The sequence below is a fragment of the Trichechus manatus genome, unplaced genomic scaffold, assembly GCF_000243295.1.
Source record: "Trichechus manatus latirostris isolate Lorelei unplaced genomic scaffold, TriManLat1.0 scaffold00120, whole genome shotgun sequence".
Lineage (NCBI taxonomy): Eukaryota > Metazoa > Chordata > Mammalia > Sirenia > Trichechidae > Trichechus > Trichechus manatus.
The window spans coordinates 5124204-5131689 of record NW_004444056.1 but is presented as its reverse complement, the minus strand read 5'-3'; the positions used below and the strand labels follow the sequence as shown (position 1 = coordinate 5131689).

Here is a 7486-nt window from a genome sequence, read left to right as displayed (position 1 = left end):
CGCGGCCCTGGCACCGGACAATGCGCCGCCGGGGAGCCGGACGGGCGTCGGCCGGGTGGGCAGTCGGGCAGCTCTCACCTCGGCGCGACCGGACTCCGACCGCAGCCAAAGCAGCCCTGCGGCCCGCCCGCGCCTAAGGTCAAGGAACGGCGCCGACGCGCGCCTCACGCCCGCGCCCCTCTCAAGGCAGCGACGCTGCTCCCTGGGCGCCCCCACTTCCGCCCGCGGCGGAGAGGCCTCACCTGCCGACCTGCCAGAGGGCTGCCGTCCGCAAACCCCACACAGCCTCCCGGCGTCTCTCTTCTCAAGCTCCCCACCCCGGCCCAAACCCGAGCCAGACGGCGCCTCCCCGCCCCCCGGTCTCCACGGCGCACGCGCACTGGGCCCGCCGAACTGCGACGGCCCCGGCGGCCCGCACCGAGCCCGGACGAGCTGCGCAAGCGCCGCCGAGGCCGGCTCGGCGGGGGCGGGGCCTCAGGGCTGCTCACCTGAAGAGCGGGGTGGAGTGTCGGCCTAGCCTCCAGGCAGCGCGAACCGCCAGGTGCGCACCGCGGACTACCCCCCGAGGTCGCCTCCAGGTCAGGGTGGCATTAAGAGTGCAGAGCTCCCGTAACCTTGGAATGGCACCGCTACTACTGAAAGTTAGGCTGCCTTGGAGGAATTTCGTTTCTGTTTCGTATGAAGACTTTCTAAACGATGTGTTCTTTGTCCTTGGATTTAAACAGCAAGTCGTTCTGCGCACACCCCAAAGATTTATGGAACTGGATAAAATAGCAAGAATATCCGGGAAAAAGGTGAGTTCTGAACGATGGACGCCACAGCAGATAAATTTCAGTAACTCAGGTTCAAGGCTGTAGGACTTAAACCCCAAATCCTCATCTGGCCTTCCAGAGGTTGTGTAGGGAGGTGCGGGTTCTGGAATGCTAGAAGCTTTTTCCCAGCCCCCCCGCCCCCCCAAATAAAAGGACTAAATCAGCTCAACTTGCGAGTTTAGGAGCCAGAAATTCCCACGATTGCACGTTAATTTCTTTGACTTCAGCTACTAGCACCCCCACCCACGCGCCCATGTGTATCCCCCACCCAATCACTAGCCCTGTGTGTCCTCCAGTCGGTCACCCTGCCTCCGTGTTTCCTAGAGCGTGAAAGCGTAGCCACAGCAGCCCAACATTAATGAACCATATCCCAGAATGTTGTCAGATCGAATTACAGAACTGATTGTTGGAGAGCCGTTTGTACACTCTGAATTGCAGGACAACGTGCTCATCTCAAAGGACACATTTGGCAGGAACAGGAGGTTCACAGGCCAACTAAAGGGCCAATGTACATGTATATACATACATACTTACATATGTTTTTGTTGTTAGGTGCTATGGAGTCTGATCTGACTCATAGCAACCCTGTGTACAACAGAACAAAACGCCACCTGGTCCTGCGCCATCCTCAATTATTATGCTTGAGCCCATTATTGCAACCATTGTGTCAATCCATCTCATAGAGGGTCTTCCTTTTCCCTAACCCTCTACTTTACCAAGCGTGATGCCCTTCTCCAGAGACGAGTCCTTCCTGATAACATATCCAAAGTATGTGAGACAAAGCGTAGCCATCTTCGCTTCCAAGGAGCATTCTGGCTGTACTTCTTCCAAAACAGATTTGTTCATTTTTCTGGCAGTCCACGGTATGTTCAGTATCCTTCACCGACACCATAATTCAAAAGCATCTATTCTTCAGTCTTCATTATTCATTGTCCAGCTTTCACATGCATATGAGGCGATTGAAAACACCCTGGCTTGGGTCAGGCCACCTTAGTCTTCAAGGTGTGACATCTTTGCTTTTTAGCACTCCAAAGAGATCTTTTGCAGCAGATTTGCCCAGTGCAATGCATCTTTTGATTTCTTGACTGCTGCTTCCATGGGTGTTGATTGTGGATCCAAGTAAAATGAAATCCTTGACAACTTCAATCTTTTCTCCATTTATCATGATGTTGCTTATTGGTCCAGTTGTGAGGATTTTTGTTTTCTTTATGTTGAGGTGTAATCCATACTGAAGGCTGTAGTCTTTGATCTTCATCAGTAAGTGCTTCAAGTCCTCTTCACTCTCAGAAAGCAAGGTTGTGTCATCTGCACACATCACAGGTTGTTAATAAGTTCTCCTCCAATCATGATGCCCCATTCTTCATACAGTCCAGTTCTTGGATTATTTGCTCAGCATACAGATTGAATAAGTATGGTGAAAGGATACAACACTGACGCGCATCTTTCCTGACTTTAAACCACTCAGTATCCCTTTGTTCTGTTCAAACAAATGCCTCTTGGTCTACCTACAGGTTCCTCATGAGCACAATTAAGTGTTCTGGAATTCCCGTTCTTCTCAATGTTATCCATAATTTGTTATGATCCGTACAGTCGAATGCCTTTGCATAGTCCATACAACACAGGTAAACATCTTTCTAGTATTCTCTGCTTTCAGCCAGGATCCATCTGACATCAGCAGTGATATCCCTTGTTCCATGCCCTCTTCTGAATCTGGCTTGAATTTCTGGCAGTTCCCTGTTGATGTACTGCAGCCACCGCTTTTGAATAATCTTCAGCAAAATTTTACTTATGTGTGATATTAATGATATTATTCAATAATTTCAACATTCTGTTGGATCAGCTTTCTTTAGAATGGATACAAATATGGATCTCTTCCAGTCAGCTGGCGAGGTAGCTGTCTTCCAAATTTCTTGGCATAGATGAGTGAGCATTTCCAGCATTGCATCCATTTGTTGAAACATCTCAATTGGTATTCCATCAATTCCTGGAACCTTGTTTTTTGCCAATGTCTTCAGTGCAGCTTGGACCTCTTTCTTAAGTACCATCAGTTCTTGATCATATGCTACCTCCTGAAATGGCTGAATGTCAACCAGTTCTTTTTGGTACAGTGACTCCATATTCCTTCCATCTTCGTTTGATGCTTCCCGCGTCCTTCAATATTGGAACTCGAGGCTTGAATTTTTTCTTCAGTTCTTTCAGCTTGAGAAATGCTGAGCATGTTCTTCCCTTTTGGTTTTCTTACTCCAGATCTTTGCACATTTCATTATAATACTTTACTTTGTTTTCTGAGCTACCCTTTGAAATCGTCTGTTCAGCTCTTTTACTTCATTATTTCTTCCTTTTACTTTAGCTACTCCACGTTCAAGAGCAAGTTTCAGAGTCTCTTCTGACATCCATTTTGGTCTTTTCTTTCTTTTCTGCCTTTTTAATGACCTCTTGTTTTTTTTCATGTATGATGTGCTTGATGTCATTGCACAACTCATCTAGTCTTCAGTCAGTGTTCAATGTGTCAAATCTGTTCTTGAGATGGTCTCTAAATTCAGATGGGATGTACTCAAGATCATACTTTGGCTCTCATGGACTTGATCTAATTTTCTTCACCTTCACCTTGAACTTGCATATGAGCAATTGATGGTCTGTTCCACAGTCGGCCCCTGGCCTTGTTCTGACTGATGATATTGAGCTTTTCCATCGTCTCTTTCCACAGATGTATTCAATTTGATTCCTTTGTATTCTGTCTGGCCAGGTCCTCTTGTATAGTTACCGTTTATGTTGTTGGAAAAAGGTATCTGCAGTGAAGAAGTCATTGGTCTTGCAAAATTCTGTCATGTGTTCTCAGGCATCGTTTCTATCACCAAGACCATATTTTCCGACTACCAATCCTTCGTTTCCAGTTTTTACATTCCAATCACCAGTAATTATCAATTCACCTTGATTGCATGCTTGATCAATTTTAGACTGCAGAAGTTGGTAAAAATCTTCAATTTCTTCATCTTTGGCCTTAGTGTGGGTGAATTTGAGTAATATTTGTATTTACTGATCTTACCTGTAGGCATATGGATATTATCCTATCACTGACAGCCTTGTACTTCACGATAGATCTTGAAATGTTCTTTTTGACTATGAATGCAACACCATTCCTCTTCAATTTGTCGTTCCTGGCATAGTAGATCATATGATTGTCTGATTCAAAATGACCAGTACCCGCCTATTTCAGCTCACTGATGCCTAGAATATCAATGTGTGTGTGTTCCATTTTATTAGTGATGATTTCCAATTTTCCTTGATTCATACTTCATACATTCTATGTTCCGATTATTAATGAATGTTTGCAGCATTTTCTTCTGATTTTGAGTCATGCCACATCAGCAAATGAAGGTCCCAAAAGCTGGACTCCATTCAGGTCATTAAGGTTGACTCTACTTTGAGAAGGCAGCCCTCCCCCAGTCGTATTTTGACTGCCTTCCAACCTGAGGGGCTCATCTTCTGGCACTATGTCAGACAGTGTTCCGCTGCTGTTCATAAGGTTTTCACTGGCTAAGTTTTTTCAGAAGTAGACCACCAAGTCCTTCTTCCTAGTCTGTCTTAGTTTGGAAGCTCAGCTGGAACCTGTCCACCAAGGGCGTTCCTGTATTTGAATACTGGTGGCATAGCTTCCAGCATCACAGCAACACACAAACCTCCACAGTATGACAAACTGACAGACATGTGGGGGTATGTACATACGTACACATATATACATATACAAAGTCATTGTCATTGAGTCGATTCTGACTCATAGCAACCCTATAAGACAGAGTAGAACTGCCCCATAGGGTTTCCAAAGCTGTAATCTTTACAGAGGGGCCCTGGTGGCACAGTGGTAAAGAGCTCAGCTGCTAACCAAAAGGTTGGAAACCCTGTGGGGCAGTTCTACTCTGTCCTATAGGGTCACCGTGAGTCAGAATTGACTCAATGGCAACGGGTTTAGTTCCGGTTTAATCTTTACGGAAGCAGACTGCCACACCCTTCTTCCACAGCATGGCTGTGGGTTCGAACCACTGACCTTTCAGTTAGCAGCCAAGTACATAACCACTGCACCAGCACTCTATATATATATAAACAAAAAAAGAACCCACTGCCATCAAGTTGATTCCGGCTCATAGTGACCCCGTATAACAGAAATAAAAGCTAACAATTACTCAGTACTCGCTATGGCGTAAGCACAGCGATGTACTTTTGTAACACTGTGCTTACACTATAGTGAGTATTGAGAAATTGTTGCTTTTATTTGTTTAATTTTTTTTATCAAATAGATGATAGAGGAGAATTGGGAGCAATCTGGTCATGGAGCTGGGAACTTCTAGGGTTCTTGCACTTAGTGAACCGAGCATGTTGGCCCTAAATATGATTGGAGCTCAGGCTGGCTCTCCTACTCCCACCCAGAGTAATAAATGTAGATTTGACAACACTTGTATGTAAATCCTGGTAAGATGGTGGCCCAAACCAGGCCAGAGGCTGCCCTTCAGTGTTGGTCCTGATAAGGTGCCCTGGCCAAATCTAACCGAGAGCCATAATTGATTCACACATTCTATAGGAGGAAACACAGGATCTAGGGCTGTGTCCATGGCCAAGGTGACCAGAGCCAGTCTGGATGGTCAGCAGTGGGACCAGAAAGAGGGGAAGGGATCAGGAGAGCACAGGAAGGAGCAGGGTCAGAAACAAACCAGCTGTAATGCCTAGCTTGGCCTGGAACCTCTCCAGGTATCTACTCCACCCCAGGTTACAGGAAGTGGGGATGCATCAAAATGCATTCTCCATGCCTCTTATCGCCAGCTGACACGTTGTCTCTCATCTAAGCTCCCAGAAGGCAGTTTATTTTTGTTCTCTGCCATACATCCACTGCCTGGAGAGAAAGAGTTCATTGAAGACTTTGTGGGAGACCATTGAGGGTCTATAGACAGTGTCATGGATTGAATTATGTCCCCCAAAAAATGTGTGTATCAATTTGGCTGAGCCATGATTCCCGGTATTGTGTGGTTTTCCTATATGTTGTGAATCCTGCCTCTATGATGTTAATGAGGGAGGATGGGCAGCAGTTGTGCTAGTGAGGCAGGACTCAGTCTACAAGATTAGATCGTATCCTGAGGCAATCTCTTGAGATATAAAAGAGAGAAACAAGCAGAGAGACAGGGGGACCTCATACCACCAAGAAAGCAGTGCCAGGAGCAGAGCACATCTTTTGGACCCGGGGTCCCTGCGCAGAGAAGCTCCTAGTCCAGGGGAACACTGATGAGAAGAAGGCTGACAGAGAGAGATAGCCTTCCCCTGGAGCTGATACCCTGAATTTGGACTTTTAACCTACTTTACTGTGAGGAAATAAACTTCTCTTTGTTAAAGCCATCCACTTGTGGTGTTTCTGTTACAGCAGCACTAGATGACTAAGACAGAAGGATACACCCAGACACACATGGTTAGAAAGAAACCCAGGAGTACCGAGATGATAACTTAGGCTCTGGCTGGTGCCTCACCCACCTGTAGGTCCAGCCCCCTGGCCTCTGACCCCTTCTATTATCCCAATCCCCCCTATCTAGGTCGATCTCAACCAGGAGGGGTGGAGTCCCCACCCCTTCAATTCTGGAAGGAAGGGCCTGGCCAGTCGGCCTCCCAGGGGACCTCAGAACACTAAGACCACACACTGAAGCTTCTTCCTTTTAAACAGAGGGCAAGCAGCCCGTAAGTCTCCTCTCTCCTTGGAAATATGGCAACAGAGGACTAAAAGGGCCACACAGGGCCCCTGTCTTCCCAGGAATCTGTTTCTTAGAAGATACGTCTTCACACTCTTTTTTTTTTTTTTTTTTTTTAACAACTTGCTCCGGGACCCTCTGCAAAATCACAAATTATGATGCCATGTCCCTTCTGGGCTGCTCTCAAGCCATTGAAACTGTCATTGTGGCAGCACTGCTGGATGAAGAGGAGAACCCTCCACTCACTCACCCAACAGACATCAGCTGGATTCCAGGGAGCACGAGGCATTGCGTTAGCCTCTGTTTACACTTCATGGAGGGAACATCCCATGGTTCACTGAAAATGTTCACTGAATGGAGGACTCAAAGGGAGAAACAGCCTGAGCAACCATGTGGTGAACTACTTGGCTTCTTTCCCCTCTCTCCTGGTTTACTCTGCCTCTCTCCAGGTCATGTTCTGCACAGGAGACAGACAAATGCTTTTAAGTATCGCCTCCTCAGAGAAGCCTTCCTGACCACCTGCACAAGTAGATTGCCCACTTTTATTCTCTTATTTACATCCCTGTTGGTTTTCCTTCTTAGCATCCATCCCCCTTTATATACAGTATTGATTTGTTTACTTGTGTATTGCCTGTTCCTTCATCCCATGAACTACAACTGCTAACCGAAAGGTCAAATCCACCAGATGGTCCTAGGAAACCGTATGGGGGTTGGAAACCCTATGAGTTGGAATCGACTCGACGGCAACGGGCTTGGTTTTTTGGTTTTCTCATTTCGTGATAAAATCCAGAGGGCTTTATCTGGCATCACTATCAATATATTCCCTAGAGCACAGTAAGTGTTCAACCACTATTAATTATAAATTAATGTATGACTTGTTCTTGGAGTGCTGGGTCGTCAGGATTTCTATCAGCTTGTAAAGGGCCTTGAATACCAGGAGCCTGGGGA

General features: G+C 46.4%; 1 protein-coding gene across 4 annotated transcripts in view; it reads right to left on the bottom strand.

Moving 5' to 3' along the window:
* Positions 1-337, bottom strand: part of SPIN1 (spindlin 1) — an 83315-nt gene extending 82978 nt beyond the window's left edge. For 3 of the 4 annotated variants that reach the window (XM_023738621.1, XM_023738629.1, XM_023738625.1), the window contains exon 1: positions 243-337. The gene's annotated coding sequence lies outside the window, so the exon portion shown is untranslated. Of the gene's footprint in view, positions 1-78; positions 185-242 lie in introns of those variants that run through there. The other variant, XM_023738623.1, reaches the window with a different exon arrangement.
* Positions 338-7486: the final 7149 nt, after the last annotated feature.